Source organism: Acomys russatus, chromosome X (genome assembly GCF_903995435.1).
Source record: "Acomys russatus chromosome X, mAcoRus1.1, whole genome shotgun sequence".
Taxonomy (NCBI): Eukaryota; Metazoa; Chordata; class Mammalia; order Rodentia; family Muridae; genus Acomys; species Acomys russatus.
In genome coordinates, this window is record NC_067169.1 from 20,006,003 (window position 1) to 20,023,722 (window position 17,720).

The window sequence follows — 17,720 nt, forward strand, 5'->3', positions numbered from 1 at the left end:
GTGGTCCAGTGCTTGCCTACTATGTACATGGTACATTTGAACCCAGGCGTTCAAATTCCAGCATTAGAATAAAACCAAAACATGGCACCTGAATAATATATATGAATGAATGCATATATATGTACAAATACATATATGTGAAACATAAATATATATGGCTATATGTATTTTTACATACATATGTAACTTGCAAACCTATCTATATTTTAAAAAGTAATGAACAATGAATAACTTATTCTAACCATAGTTTCAAAAATAGGGGTGGGCCTAGTCAGGCACACATAGCAGATTCAATAGGATGCCTTTCACTCATAATTATTAAGCTATGACACAGAGTAATAATGAGATTTAAGAAAGTGCTAAATGATCCCCTAGTGCTGGGGGCATAGAAGGAAGGAAATGCACTGTGGGAGTTCAGATCCCTTATGATGCAAGATATACCTCAGCCCTGTGTCTAGCAGAGAAGCTGTACTAGCCAGGGTGCAGATGATCTCAGTGGGGACAAGTCAAAAGGCAGCTCTTTGGGGACAGGCAGGGCAAGCAGGGTGGTCAGCCAATGGGTGGCCTTACAGGAAGCTAACAAGCTGCCTTGGGAGCTCTTGCTTATCTGTTGAGTAGGCTGCTGATTCCTTTCACAGAGACATCATGTGTTGCCACGAGAGATCCTGGCTGCTGGATTGGTGGATGTGGGGCCACCAAACAGCTGCAAATCTGAATCACCACATCACCCTGCTACTGTTAGAAATGGAAGAACCCTCTTGCCTTCTTTCTGTGTCCCTCCACTGCCCTCTACTGAGACAGTTTAACACCTTCCATTAAAAAAAGGAGAAATGCTTCAGTTAGTGTTTTCATAGGGTATGCAGTCAGTGCTGGGAGGCAATGAATTAAGGATGGGTGTAGAACCACATAATAAATATATCATAATAAAGACTTACATGTAAAAGGTGTGAAACTGTTCAGAGACACTACTGTGGTAGGTTGAATAGTGCTTCTGCTTATGGCAAGAGTCTGTCTTAGTTTCTCAGAGTGGCTCTTTTTGGAGATAAGGTCATTGCAGCTCTAATTACTTTGGGGGAATCTAATTAGAATTGATGCTAGTGTCTTTAAAAATGAGACAATTTGAGCACAGAGACAGACACACTTTAATGAAAGGATCATAGGGAGAAAAAACCATCTATGTATAAAACAAGGGGAAAGAAGCAAAACCAATTCTTATCCACACAACCCAGAAAGAACTAACCCTGTTAACATTTTAGATTTCTAGCCTTCCAGACTCCAAGACCATTAGTGCCTTTCCCTACCCAGTGAATGAGCTTTGTTATAGAAGACCAAGCAAGCTAAAACAAAGTTTGGTACTGAAAGGGAGGTGCTGATGTAAAAAAAAAAAAAGCAACTTAAGGTAAAGGTGCAGCTTTGCAATTAGGTAGGGCTGGAAATACGGCAGGGCCCCAATCAACTTGGGAAAATTTGGACACAGACAAGGAGTTGGCAAAATTTAGACTAGAGGCGTAAGATGATTCTTGGCCTCCATCCTTGGGAAGAAAGTGACCCCCAGTCACACTTTGTTCTTACACTTGTAGCCTCCAGAACTATGAGATGATAAACTCCTGTTTATGCCACTGACAAACTAACATGGACACCAATATTTACATCAATAAAAAGAGATATCCTTTGTTCACTGACTGGGCAGCAACACTATAAAGCATCAGTTCTCTCTGGATTATTTTTAAGATTCAATATATCCGTTAAAATAATTACCTCATGCAGCATTTGACAAAGTGCTTCTAAATATTATATAGGAGTTTTCCTATCGATAGTTTTGCTTTCCATGGTTTCAGTACCCTGCAGCCAACTGAAAATATTAAGTGGAAGGCTCTAGAAAAATACAATGCGTAAGCTAAACTGGGTGACAGTCTAGGTAACATGAGGAAAGTATTACAATGGCTCATCATACCCAGGATGTGAGTCATCCCCTTGTCCACTGTACTCACACTGTGTGTGCTAACCAGCCCTGAGTCGCTCTGTAGCTATCCCAGTCCTCACATTGCTTAGCACTGTGCTGGGGTTGCTGTGCAACGCCAAAGTGCACACATGAGCTGAATGAGGAATAGAGGAAATCATAATTATTCCATGGCTCTCAGGTATTTTGTCTAAATTTATACAGTTTTCTGTGTATGGGAAAATTCACAATGCAATTCCACCCTCAAATGTTACGTTTTCTCCAGGATGCTCATGGTATTGGTGTTCCCCCTCCTGTGACGAAGACTACAATACCTATTGTTAGAATGTGATTCTTCTGAAATGGTCATGAAATGGAAGTGACGCAGCAATAAAGCCAGAGGAATTACTGCTGCTAGCATCAAGATGAATGAGCTTCACCAGAGTGAGCAAAAGTAGCATGTCAAAAGGAATAGCGCATAGTCTCATATGACAGCATTTCAGAAGAGGCAAAGCTGTAGCGTAGACGGGTAGAAGGAAGATGACATGTGTATAGTTCTTACAAAAACCAGGCAAGGGTTTGATGACATGCTCTGTGTCTGGGAAAGGACACAAGAAAGGTCTGTAAGTTACAAAATATCTGTTCTTTAAACTGCGTGCTGCTTATACAAGTCTGCATCCTTATAATTGAACCGTGCCTGTGTTTTGCATCATATATTACAAATTACTGATGCACATTTTATTATATCCTTTAATTAAAAGCAAAGGTTTAGAATTAGATGCAACAGCTAGTACAAGAGATCAAAAGCAGCACCCAGAAGACCGTGAGGTGCTATTTCCTTATATATTACATTTCCATGTATTGTATACATTTTACAAAAGGGTACATGTGTATAGCAAACTCATGTTGCATGGTGAACTTCTTATGATAACCATATAAAATTGTTTGTTTTGATATATCTTCTTTTTCAAACCACGGGGCTATTATATGTGGAAACCAATTTCAGCTTTAGCTCAGATAAATAAATTGAAAGCATCTGCAAGGCCATTTTTTCAATTTGCTGAGTCACTGTCATTACTCTTATTATCCTTCTTGCTTTAGCAAACTGAAGCCCGGCCCTGAGTTTGACATTTTAAGACAAGGCTGGAAGACCCAGCAAAAAGAAACACGGGAAGAAGAAAAAGCAGGATAAAATCAGAGAAGGGCAAACACAGATACCATCACACGCATCCAAAATAAAGCCACCTTTCCATGTAGTGGTGAGGATGGAACCCAGGGTCCCATGCATGCCAGGCACACAAGGTACAACTGAGCCACACTTCCAAGACATACACCAAAGTTTGGTTAGGATCCTTTATGTAGCTTAATTGTGGGCAAAGGCAGGTGTGGAAAAGCCTGTGTTGCTCATTAGCTTATATGGTGGATAGACGGACCTCTCTGTTGGCAGCTGTTATGGATTTCTCTGATCTTCCTTGTTCATCACATAGTCCTGAAGCATGAGCTACCTGCCTTGATGACGTCACAGCTTCTCCCCCCGAAGATGCTGATTTCCCTGAATCTCCCAATGAGGGGAGGAGTGGAATCTTTGTCCTCTTTTTCGAAGAAGGAGCTGCACCTGCGAGCAGTGGTCCTCACCTCATTCTCCTACTTTCTCAGTGGGCATGGCGAAGTCCAAGGAACTGAGCCTGTGCGGTGAGCCTTCATGCATATGTCACACTTGTGTGTCTACGAAACTAGCCTGCAGAGATTTCAGGCATCTTCCACCACATGCTTGAGGTAACAACTGGTGCCTATTTTTCTTTGATGAAGCAAGAACATACCCTGGCCTTTGAACTCCAAAATTCTCTAAGGCTTAGTGTGTCCTTGGCTTTCAGCTAGGGCTCTCCAGAAACTTCATCTTCTAAGGCTGTAAAGAACCACTAGAAAGGGAATAAAGCCATTAGTGTCTCAACCAACTGGCCTCCAGGTTCCTTCTGTTACCTACAGAAAATGCTTAACTAACTGATTGTTTTGGCTTCTTCTTTTTTTTCCTTTGGTTGTTGGTTAGTTTTGACTTTTTTCTGAGACAGGGTTTCTCTGTGTAACAGCCCTGACTGTCCTGGACTCACTTTGTAGACCAGGCTGGCCTCGAACTCACAGAGATCCGCCTGCCTCTGCCTCCCAAGTGCTGGGATTAAAGGTGTGCACCACTGACAAGCTTACATGGCTTCATGTATTTTATTGCTTTAGACTGAGGAGATGTGACCTGGGAGATCTGGAGTGTGTGTTGTAGATGGAGGAACAGAAGAATGTACTTGTCCCCATTAGTCTGTGATCCCATGGCCTAGGACCATCCTCTTTATTTCTGATTTGCTTTCTTATCAATGCCGAGACAAATGCTCAGTGAATCTACACAGTAGGAGTCTCTGAGTGGGATCATTTAATACAGAACTAAGCAGGGAGTGTGGACGTTGGAGTGGAAGGAAACAGTAATTGAATTTTGCACGAATCTGCATCCTTGGTGCAATAGAGCAGTTGTCTCTACAAGGTTGGAATGAATTTCAGTGCTTTGAGTAAGAGATTACTATGGCTAGGAGGCTAATTTGTCAATAGCAAAGGAATAGGTTGTGTGTTACAGCTGTGCAGAGAAGAGACTATAAAGTGATCTCTGGGCTGTGCAGAGAAGGTGGGCTGTCCTTTTTTGGGTGAGTTGCATCTCCTCATTTCACCACTAACCTCACTCTCCTCCTTTCCATTCTGCTCACCGTGGCTTCCATGTTTTGCTGTGAACATACTTCACTTTACTTAGCTGTTCCATTCTCTGTCCTCTTGCTGTGTGTGTAATTTCTAGATCTGAGAGGGAAAAAAAAAGTAAGATTTCTAATAAGACTGATTATGTGAGTTTAAATGCTCACTGACCCTAATCACCTATGGAATCCAGCTGAGACTCAATACCAGATGGAGAAGAGCCTTATAAACCCCCAAGTGGCCTGTTGCCTTGTCCCTTGAGGTACAACAATGTGCTTGGAGCAACAGACATAACTCAGCCTGGGACTGAAGATCTTGCTAGAGCCTTGAAGACCCTGACAACACACAGGAAAAACATGAAACTAAGAGGATTAGCTGCCAGATCCTGCATTAATGCCACGGTCACTGTCTGCTCTAATAGGAGCTCTCAAAAATGTGGTACATATAAACAGCGGAACTGGATTCAGCAATTTAAAGGGTGGCTTCTTGTCACATTATATGCCATGAAATAAGCCAAACATAAAGGCAAATGTTGCATGATTTCACTCATGTGGTGGAGCCAATAAAAGTTGATCACATAGGACTAGAGACAAGAACAGAGGCAACTAGAGACGACGTAAAGTGAGAGAGTGAACAGTTAATACCAAGCAGAATTATGAGAGAGTAGCTCTAGCCACCCCACCCTCACCAGAATATTTGAATACCTAAAATCTATGGGAGTGAATTATACAAATCAAAACAATCCGACAAAATTGAGTTAAAGGTTCCCAATATATATAAATCACACTATTTGGAAGATAAAATGCTAATTTTCCTGATTTGATAATTATACCTTGTTCACATGCATTGGATTATAATATTATACCTGGTAATTACAAATGTGCTTGATTACATATCAATTATAAAATCAAAATAAATCATTTCAGGTGATGAAAATGATTTTCCTTATAGTCTTCTGATTCTCAATACCTCTGCAAGAGGTGACTGGTCTGAATATTCTGTTTCTTGCAGAGAGAAATATTTAGCTGAGGGGTACAGATATGTATGAATTGTTCCCTATAGTAAGCCACACCCATAATAGGAACAGTCTAGTGTTGTGGTAATATCTGTCCCAGAGGTCTCCTATGTGGCCTCTCCTCCACATTGTAGCTCTTCATAGCCATATCTGGCCTGTAGACTTCTGCTCATCCCAATACATGCTGAAGTCATAACTTGAAGGGACCTTTGACTCTTTTATCATTAGGATAATGTCACCTTCCTGCAGAGAGTGCTTGTAGCCTGCACAGCACTGGTATTGAAAGACATGGTAAGGCCTTTTCATTCCTTTCAAGTCTGATATATACTGATCTCTGGTGAGAAAATGGGTATCATTTTGACCTAAAAGACTGGATTCTAGTCCAGAAAAGACCAGCAGGTACACAGCTGGGTTTGCCCTTCTTTCTCTCTGGCTGGGCCTGAGAATAAATAGGGGACGGCCCTTTCCTTCCTTCCTTCCTTCCTTCCTTCCTTCCTTTCTTCTTCTTCCTTCCTTCCTTCCTCCCTTTCTTTTCTTTCTTTTAGTTATAATATGAAGTATTAGGTCCCTTAGGGAAATTTTTGCTTTCTCATCTCTCTGCCCACTTGCTCCTTCGTGTACCCTGTTTCTTCAGCCTCCTTTCCACTTTCATGCCACTCGTGGGTCCTCACTCTCTCCATCTCTCCAGGATCTCTTTCCTCCATCTCTTGGTCTACTTTCTGGCTTGTTTAGCCTTTAGCTGCACTCATATCCATCTAAATAGAGTCGCATGAATTACAGGCTAGGATCATATATGAGAAAGGTCATGCAGCTTTTCTTTCGTTTTGAATTTGGATCACCTCAGTTGATATAGCACTTTCCAGGGTGTATGCTCTCCAGCACCTTTTCTTAGGACACTAATGGTATTGGACTAGCTCACCTCCCTTCTTAGCTGATATAATATTAATCATCTCCTTTCAGCCTTCTCTGCAGATCATGTTAGTGGTTCCTGCTTCACTACAAGGACGTCCACAGTGAACACCTATAGCATGCATTGTCCTCTTCACACACTCAGCCCTTCACCATTTGTCACTGCACCATATTCAACTACTTACTTCATATACAAGGAGAGATATGATGGTCCATCTTCATTTGCATCTCATACTTGCAGGGACATTGGCACTAGCTATAGCATTGGCAGTTACCATGGCCGTGATCCTCTTCCGAGTATCAGTCTCATCTGTAGGAATGATTGGAAGCATTATTACACTGGTGTATGATCTGCCAAACTCTTACCCCTTGGCTTTAAGGATAAGGATCCCCTAAGAATGTGTGAACTATAGGATCACTGTCTGGCCTCTACATTCAATCCATATATTGTTACTACACAGAATTTTTTATATAAGCCTTGTTGGCTCTCCAACGACCACATGCTTCTTTTTGGAATCATCTGAGTGTCTTCTGAGGCCTAACACTCAGAATGAACACTGCAATAACAATTTGGGGCCAGCTCTGGTATTTATTTGGACCCTTTAAGTCGATGGATCCTTCATTGTCCAAGGAAAGTCCTTAAGAATGAATTTTACCCAAATAGAGACGTGGATGTTGTTGTTGTTTTTTGTTGTTGTTGTTTGTTGGTTTTTTTAATTTTTGTGTTTGTTTTTTGTTTTTTGTTTTTATTTTGGCTCTTGGAAAGCAGTCTCTTATCTCTTGAACTTTCTCTTTGATAACAGTGTCTTTGTGAATCTGGAAGCTTTGGGATAAACTACATAGTCTATGCTAATAATGATATATGGTAGAAGCTAGTAGGTTAAAGACTAAGGTTTGACATTATGGGCGGTAAACAATGGATGAGGTAACCCCAATAAACTTTGTGAAATTCTAGGTAGGCTTGGGCAAACTTCACCGGTTAACAAAACCCCATGGGTATTGCCACACACTGCTATTAGAAGAAGCCTATGACTTCTAAGGCAAGGACAGGCAGAAACTCTGTGTTTTTCTTGGCTGTTTTCATCTATCTCTTTTTACTACAATAGTCTAAAATCATGAATATACCTGCTTTCAATGAGCTCCCAGAGTTCTTCCTGCAGCTCATCAAACCTGAGGTTGCTCTTGAGGGCTCCTCAACTTGTGGCTGCTGTCAACATGGGAGAGTAGCCTTGGAAACTGGTGTATTCTGTAAGTCTTCAGCATCCTCTGTTGACACGCCTGTTTGTCCTTGCTCTTAGATACAGATCCCACAGCATAAAAATCACTGGGGAGGAAGTAATTGTATGTATGCATCTTGAGGCTTGGTAAAAAGACAGCAGGGTGAAGTGCCTTAGGGCTCGGATAGTCTCCTCAGTCTTCCCCCAAGCTCCTCACAGAGACTCTTGGCAGACTCACAGAGAGCCCTCAGGGAAGGAAGTGAAGGAGATGACAATAAGAAAGCCATACATGGAGCCTCTGTGGCTGACAGCACAGATAAGATTCCATGAGAACTGTCTGTGTTCTACGCTGATCACGTATTCATACCACGTCAGGGTTTCCCCTCCCTTAACCCCTGGCAGGGAATTAAGTCCCTTTGCTACCTGCTGATTAAACTCCTTGATTTCCTAATATAAGAAGGCCTTACCATCCTGAGAGTTCTGTAGGGAGGCGAGTGAACATTTTTATCATGCCACCCCTGTGTGGGCCCTTCCAGAACTGAGGGTAGGAATGGGACTTGGTGGCATCCTCACTGTTCAAGAGTGGATGGTCTCTGAGTATTTGTTTGGGGTTCTCGCAAGGCATAGAATATTCTCCCCTCATCTCCAGGAGACTCCTGAGGAAGAACTGCCAGAGCTTCATCCTAACTGGGGCTTCCAAGACATGATGACAGGGGCCTGCCAGACTCTACTGGTCCCACTATAGGTGGTTTTAATGTAATGTCTGTAATCAGGGAGGGGATAAGCCCTTGGCTCCTATCACAGTGAGTAGCCTTTAGTGATCTGAAGCTTCCCTGGCTAATAAACAATACCTTTACTTTCCAGTGTCCTGAGTAAAGGGCCCCTCACTTCAAGAGATGACCCCAAACAGCATTGGAAGTAAATAGTCTTAACCAGTGTCTATTTCAAGGGAACTTGGCAGAAGTGAAGGTTGGCTGCAAGCTTGACCTAGTAAGAGAGACAGAGGAAAAAACAGATGGCTTGGGTAGCCTACAGGTAAACTTAGGTTTCAGATCCCCAAATTCTTATAAAAGATATTTTGTTTGTTTGTTTGTTTTTCGAGACAGGATTTCCTCTGTGTAGAAAACGTAGACTCACTTTGTAGGCCAGGCTGGCCTCAAACTCACAGCAATCTGCCTGCCTCTGCCTGTAATCCCAAAGGCTGGGATTACAGGAGTGCACCACTGTTCCTGGCTTAGAACATAATTCTTAACCCTCAGGGTCCACCATACTGAAATGGAAGAAGACCTTTAATGTGAAGGCCAACAGGTCTGAATGACGTTCTGATATATATATATATGTAGGACAAGTAAGAGTGCAAGGCTTTCTTACCAGCATTCTGGTAGGAAAGGAGGATGCGCTCAGAAAGAAGAATGTCCAGCGACCTCAGAGATCCTGCCCCTTTTAGTGAACGAACGTGAAACACCTGTGGAAGATACAAGGGGTACACAAGATGATCTAAGTTTCAGAGGGCAGTGCTGAAGGTAGAGGGCTTTGACAGAAAACTGCAGAGTTGACTGAGCTGTGTGGTTTGGAAAGATCAGATGTTCAAAGGCCTGTGTGAAGCCACATCTCTCCATTAGAGATAACAGGCAGAGGGAGTTTGTGACTCTCTTTTCATAAGTCTTTAAAAAAAAAAAAAAGATTTATTTATTTACTTTACATGTACCAGCGCTCTGCCTGCAGGTACACCTGCAGGCCAGAAGAGGGCGCCAGATCTCATTATAGATGGCTGTGAGCCACCGTGTGGTCAGGAATTGCACTCCGGGCCCCTGAAAGAGCAGTCAGTGCCCTTAACCGCGGAGGAGTGATCTCTCCAGCCCCCTCTGCATAAGTCCTAACCGGACCATTTGTTTCGAAATTAAATCAGCAAAAGTTTCTCAATCTGCCCATGCTGTGGTTAAGTCCTCCATTGCCCTATTAACAGAGATCTGACCTCTTATGATGATTATTATCAGCACTGCCTGCTGCTGTGGGCGTCTCTTCATATTTCCTTTCCTGACACACACACACTTGTTTCTGTCGGCTATAGATCTGAGAGCTGAAATGCCGACACAGGGTGTCTGTTGAGCTTCATTCAGCAAATAGAGGAAAATCATTTTCTTATGTAGCCAAATCAAATTGTGCTCCTACTAATCAGGCTTGAAAGTGCTGACTCCTCCACCTATATCCACTCCAGCACTATTGCAAATTTTCATTTTAGCTATTCTTTTTTAATACAATGGCATATTATAATTTTATTTTTTATAAATCTATGTGTGTGTTGCTGTGTGTGTGTGTGTGTGTGTGTGTGTGTGTGTGTGTGCATACAGATGTACATGCCTATGTGCACATGCACATGTGGAGGTCTCAGGAGCAGAGGAGGATGTTAATTATCACTTGCCACTCTCCACTTTATTCTCTTGAGACAGGGTCCCTCACTGACTTTAGAGCCTACTCTGCTACTAGGCTAGCAGCCAGTAAGCCCCATCAATCAGTCTCCATCCTTCCCTACACCTCCCATTGCTGGGGTTATGGGTGCATAGCCTTATCTAGTTTTTCTTGCGGGTCCTAAGAATCTGAATTCAAGTCCTCATACTAGCACAGAAAGCACTTTTACCCACTTAACCATCTTCCCAGTCCCCGTAGTTTTAATTCATTAATGAACTGAGGATTTGTATCTTTTCATGTGATGATTCCTGATAACTAATTTTTGTTTCGTGTATGTTTGTTGTCAGATTGAGTATGTTACAATTTAATATTCAATTCAGAATGTCCCTGGATCTGAATTTTCACTTGTACTATGGATGCTGAAATCAACACTAGATGATCACAGCCCTCTGCTCTGTTCCTAGACCAATTGCTTATAGTCCAATGCTCCCCCCACGTTAGTATGCAGATTGCTTGGAATCATGCTACAGTCATGGTAAGCATATTATCCAAATTAAAAAATCCAAACACATCTACTGTTACACAATCCCTAATTTACACTGTCCCGAATCTATACCCACACCCTTGTTACCTCATTTTCTCTCATTTACCAGCCTATCTACCAGGTTCTGGTCAAAGAGTAAGGGGAACGTGGGAGGGAGGGAGGAATGGGAGGATACAAGGGATGGGACAACTATTGAGATGTTATATGAATGAATGAAATATATATATATTGCCCAAAAAAACACATATAACATTCCTCTATCCAGTCATTGTCTAAGGACAAGGCTCCTTCTAAGATTCCTCTTAGAGTATCCACTGCCGTTCCCAAACCATTGTGAGCTGCTCTGATAGCACTCTATCATGTTCTCATGGTATCCTGATTTGAAGGGCAGTGGTCACTGATCTCAAGCTGTACTATAGAGCAACAGTAACAAAAACTGCTTGGTACTGACAGAAACAGACTGGTGGATGAATAGAATTGAATTGAAGACCCAGAAATAAACCCACACAACTATGAACACTTGATCTTTGACAAAGAAGCCAAATCCATACAATGGAAAAAGGACAGCATCTTCAACAAATGGTGCTGGTGTAATTGGATGGCTACATGTAGAAAAATGCAAATTGATCCATATTTATCACCCTGCACAAAACGAAAGTCCAACTAGATTAAAGACCTCAACATAAAATCAGATGCACTAAATCTGTTAGAAGAAAAAGTGGAGAAAAGGCACAGGAGACAACTTCCTGAACAGAACACAAATAGCTCAGATTCTAAGATCAACAATTAATAAACGCGACCTCATGAAACAGAAAAGCTTTTGTAAGGCAAAGGATACTGTCAACAGTACAAAACAACAGCCTGCAGACTGGAAAAATATCTTCACCAACCCTTCAACTGACAGAGGGCTAATATACAAAATATATAAAGAATTTAAGAAATTTAACACCAACAAACCAAATAATCCAATTAAAAAATGGGGTATAGAGCTAAACAGAGGATTCCCAACAGAGGAATGTTGAATAGCCAAGAAACACCTAAATAAATACTCAACATTCTTAGTCATCAGGGAAATGCAAATCAAAACAACTCTGAGATTTCATCTTACACCCATCAGATGGTTAAGATAAAAAACTCAGGTGATAGCACATTCTGGAAAGGATGTGCAGAAATAGAAACACCCCTTCATTGCAGGTGGGAGTGCAAACTTGTACGACCACTTCGGAAATCAATATGGTGCTTTCTCAGAAAATTGGGAATAGTGCTACCTAAAGACACAGCTATACCACTCCTGGGCATATACCAGGAAGATGCTCTACCATACAACAAGGACATTTGCTCAACTATGTTCACAGCAGCTTTATTTATAATAGTCGGAGTCTGGAAACAACCTAGATGCCCCTCAGCTGAAGAATGGATAAACTATGGTACATTTACACAATGGAATACTATTCAGCCATTAAAAACAAGGAAATTATGAAATTTGCAGGTAAATGGATGGATGTGGAAAAGCTCATCTTGATGAGGGATTGCAGACCCAGAAAGACACACATGGTATATACTCATAAGTGGACATTAGCCATAGAGTACAGGATAACCACACTACAATCCACAGATCTAAAGAAGCTAAGAAATAAGGAGGATCCTAAAGAGGATGCTTAATTCCCATTCAGAAGGACAAACAAAATAGACACTGGAAGCAATTGAAGAGAAAGAACAGGACAGGAACCTACCAAAGATGTCCTCTGAAAGACTCCATGCAGCAGGGGATCAAATCTGATGCTGAGACTCATAGCTAAACTTTGGGGCAGAGAGAGTTAGGGAAGAGTTGGGGGATAGATGGACCTTGAACAACAGAGCCAACAAATCTGGGCCCAGGGGGACCTACAGAGACTTATGCACCAACCAAGGACCATGCATGGTGAGGACCTAGACCCCCTGCTCAGATGTAGTAGATAGGCAGCACCATCTCCATGTGAGTCCCATAATATGGAGAATAAGGGCTGTCTCTGACATGGACTCCATTACCCACCCACTCATTGACCACTTCCCCCTGGTGGGGCGGCCTTGCCAGGCCACAGAGGAAAAGGATACAGTCAGTCCTGATGAGACTTGATAGGCTGGGGTCAGATAGTAGGGGAGGAGGGCTCCCCTTTCTGAGGACTAGAGAGTGCGGGGGCAGGAATCGAGGGAGAGTGGGACTGGGAGGAGGGAGGAGGCTACAATTGGGATGTTAAGTGAATACATTAAAAATAGATATAATTTTTTAAAAAAGACAGTGACTAAACTTGGGTTGACAGTCCTTGAAGAACAGCCTTATTTTATATAAATGTAAGCTGTTCTTTTCAAAATTGTTATTATTGTGATCTATAACTGCTAGGCTATGGCCCTAGATTCAGTTTTTGTTTTGAGACTGGGCCTTCTAGGCCAGGCTGGACTCCTTGAATTCATGGAAACCCTCTTGCTTCCTAGGTGCTGAGATTATAAAAATGAGCCACACTGTACAAAACCTAGGTTCTTTCCCATTAAGTCACTCTTCCATCTTCTCAGGATAGGAATCCAGGACAGTCACCAAGAAATCTAGGACTCTGTCATAAATGTGTGTAAGCCTCATGTTGGCCGAAAAAGAGTATGAGGTCTGTGGCTTGGTCCTTTCTTGAGAGACCTGGAAGACAGGAAATATTAGCAAAGGAGATGAATCTATTGACAAATTTTTCCAGAACTAAGGAGAGAAATGTTTTTACTTTCCTTCTCTCCTGTAGCAATATAGTTATTTTTATAGGAAAGATTAAACAAAAGCTAGGACGTGCACATATGGAGATTTAGCTGTGGTTATCAGAACTCGATAAGTTCTCCCATCCTGGTTCCTCCCGGGAACAAGGGCTCCAAGCTGTTCTTATCCCCAGCATTTTGCTTCCTTTGGGCCCATTCCTTTGTGATCACAGTTACACCATTACAGTGGGAGAGCTCCATCAGATGGAGAGCCCTATCAGCTTCCTCCATAGGCTGCTGGTGCCAATTCTGTTTGTGGCTTTCAAGGGCTGCCAACAATCCTTGTCCCTCTTCTGGAATCCCTGGCATATATCACAATGATTATCTTTTCTTTTTCTTTTTTCTTTTTTTTTTTTCCGGTGCTGGATGTAGAACCCAGACCTCTTGGTAGCAGGCTACCAAGAAGAGACTTGATACCCTATGAACATATACAGGGGGAGGAAGTCCCCCTCAGTCACAGTCTTAGGGGAGGGGAGTACGGGGAAAATGGGAGGGAGGGAGGAATGGGAGGATACAAGGGATGGGATAACCATTGAGATGTAATATGAATAAATTAATAAAAAAGAAAAGAAAACAAAAAAGAACCCAGACCTCTCAATGCTATGTATGCCCCCTCTCCCACTGAGCTGGACACGCAGCCACTGACAGTAACTTCTCTTCTCTCACTAATTGGCTTATCCCTAGGCCCTGCTTTCCACATATACTTTGCATGGAAGCTGCTTGGTACCATCCTGCTCCATAAGCTATGCCCATACTTAGGCTTTCCTTTTTTTTTTTTTCTTCAAAACTGTTCTCACCTTTGTTCATAGATAGATTTAATTTTTTTCTACTAGTTAACCCATATTATCTACACAGGGTATGGGACTTAGAACCTCTTAGAATCGAATAGTTTTCACTACAGTCTACTTTTAGATGAACTCTGACCAAGATCCATCACAAGACACTAGAAAATTGCTCACAAATAAGAGTTAAGCCTGGTGACAGGCCTCTTAAGAGCACCTCAATCAAATGTACACTGAAATGGAACTGATTAATGCTTATGCTGAAGTGGCCAGAAAAGAATTACATGTGACTCCTGTTCAGAGAGCTTCCTCTAGTCCTACTGTGGTTACGCTGTAAACAACAGTAGCTTTTCTAAATACTGGGAAATTGTGGCTCCTCCATTTACTCTCCAGTCATTTATGCCATACCTCAGTCACTGGGCACAGGACACCACCCCAAGTGTAATCTTACAAAGAAAATCTAGGCCTTTCCCGCTGTCACAGAGCCGTGCAGAGTTCTTTTGAGTTCAGTGGCCTAAGGGTCAGAAGTCATTAGCAGCTGAAGTCACAAGGTGGCAGCAACAAGCCTTGCGAGACAAAGGGGAGCGCCAAGAAGTGGGCTAGAATAGAACCCTGTGCCTTATAATCTGCTTTATGGCAGGTCACTTAAGAAGCAGAGGGCACTTTGGAGAAGGTTCCATAGGGCGCAGAGAAGAAGGTATATTCCTTTTTGTTTGGGTGAAAAGTTCTGTAGATATCTGTTAGATCCATTTGATTCATGGCATTGGTTAATGATGTTATTTCTCGTCTTAGTTTCTGTTTCAATGACCTGTACATTTACACTATGGAATACTACTCAGCTATTTAAAAAACAAGGAATTCCCGAAATTTGCGGACAAATGGATTAAACTAGAAATGATCATGAGTGAGTTAACCCAGAAGCAAGACTCAAATGGTATAAACTCACTTATATCTGGACACTAGGCCAAGGGGCATGTCCCATGAAAGTCTTCACTTACCAGGAAAGTGGGACAGAGGGGAGGACTTCCTATTGGGAGTCTAGGTGAGAGAAGCATGGGAGAATGGGGAAATAGAAGGATCCAGAGGGCCCTAGAAACCTACAAGAAGAACATTATGATGGGCAGATCTGGGTCCTGGGGTCCTCCTCAAACTAAGGCACCAACCAACGAGAATATAGGCAGTAAACTTCGAACCCCTACCCAGATATAGCCAATGGACAGGACATTCTCCACAGTTGAGTCGAGAGTGGGATCTGACTTTCACACAAACTCTGGTGCCCCATATTTGACCACGTCCCCTGGATGGGGAAGCCTGGTGTCACTCAGAGGAAGAACAGCAGGCTACCAAGAAGAGACTTGATACCCTATAAGCATATACAGGGGGAGGAGGTCCCCCTCAGTCACCATCATAGGGGAGGGGAGTAAGGGGAAAATGGGAGGGAGGGAGGAACGGGAGGATACAAGGGATGAGATAACAATTGAGATGGAATATGAATAAATTAATAAAATTATATATTTAAAAACAAAGAAGCAGAGGCAAGGCCATGGTTGCATGCAGACATCAGGTTCCACATTCAGGAATGTTGGGAAGACACCTGTGTTGTAAATCAACCAGAGTGTGGGGGACCTGGATATGTAAACTGCGATGGGACTGAGACTGCCTCACATTGGTGCTGGGGTTAGAGGCTCAGTGCATAAAAAAAGACTAGGAAGCCTTTTCCTTGGCTCCAAGTCAGGAACTTGAGAGAGACTTGGCATTTGTTTCTAGGCTGGGAGATCCTGGAACATGCAAGATGCTAAGATGAGAGGGGCTTTGGTTTGCTAAGGGATTTGGGGCAGACCCATGTTGACCCAGGCCACGAGGAGCCTGCTCTGAGGATCAGCAGGGCTGGACAGGAAATCCATGGGAAAGGGTCTAAGTCCAGTGCACACTTCCTGAGACCCTTCTCTTGGCAAGGGTTTTAGTCTTCATGAGCACTTACCAAATTATAGGCACACAGATCAGGCACACAGTCTAGACTTCCCTTCCAGGATCCCAGATGCTGAGGAGTAGTTGTTAAGTGCTTATGTTAATTCTTTGATTGGGACATTGTTTTTATTTATTTATTTATATTAATATATTTTTATTTATTATAGTTTATTCACATTGCATCCCGATTGTTATCCTCTCGCTCTTATCTTCCTGTTTCCCCCGTTGCTTCCTCTTTTGCCCTATTCCCCTCCCCTCCCTTAGGTCTCAGACAGGAGCCCTCCTCCGCGACTGTGTAGCCACAGGCTATCCGGTCTCATCAGGATAGCCCGCTTCCCCTTCCTCTGTGTGCCTGCAAGGCCATCTTGCCGAGGGGCAGTCATCAAATCATGGGCACTAGAGTGCATGTCAGAGGTTTAGCTGTAGCGCCCCCCCCCCAACTCATGTGGAAAACCAGTTGTTCATCCGCTACGTCTGAATGGGGCGGTGCGGGGGCGGGGTAGGTTCTCTGTCTGTACTACCCTTGGTTGGTTCATAAGTTTGTGCAGGCCCTCCTGGGTCCAGATCCACCGGCCTTGATGGTCTTGTGGGACTCCTGACAACCCTCTCCTCGCTCTTCACCCAGAGTCCTGCATCGAGCCCCAGTATCTGTCCCGATCATCCGCTGGCTGGAGTCTCTCAGAGGACATCTTTGTTGGGACACTGTTAAAAAGCTCCATCATGTATTATGAAAGTTGCTTTGTGGGTTATAGTATGACGCACCTTTTTTCCCCACTTCTCCCTCTTCTTTTACCTCTTCTCCCAATATTAAAATACATAGGCACATTCTGTTAGAATCTCCGAGAATAAAATGGGGAGTGTTGGATAACACTTATCAGAAGAAGCAGGTTCCAGGCTATAGTCTCTATTTTATAGCAAAATGAAACAGGAGAGTTGATAAAGGAAGAAAGAAGGTCTGTCATCTGCCTCAGAGAGGTTGGCCTAGTTTGGGAAGCAACAACAACATCTTAAGCCCAGGAGGCTCAGAATATTTGTACTACAATTTCACCAATGGACATGTAAACAGTTTTAAATTATCATTTTTTTTTTGAGACAGGGTTTCTTTGTGTTATCTTGGCTGCCTGGGACTCACTTTGTAGACCAGGCTGGCCTCGAACTCACAGCAATCTGCCTGCCTCTGCCTCCCGAATGCTGGGATTACAGGCATATGCCACCATGCCTGGCTTTAAACTAATTTTTAAAACTTGTGCTTATACAAGAAAACAAGGCCCTATCAATTGACATAAACAAAACTCACACGAACTCACAGGGTCTGCATATATATTATGGGTTCTGGTTTAGTGTTTTTCTGGGACTCCTAAGTGCAAAATCAAGTGGGTTTCTGATTCTTATGCCTTTTCTTGTGCTCTTTTCCTTCTGTTGGTTTGTCTTGTCCAAT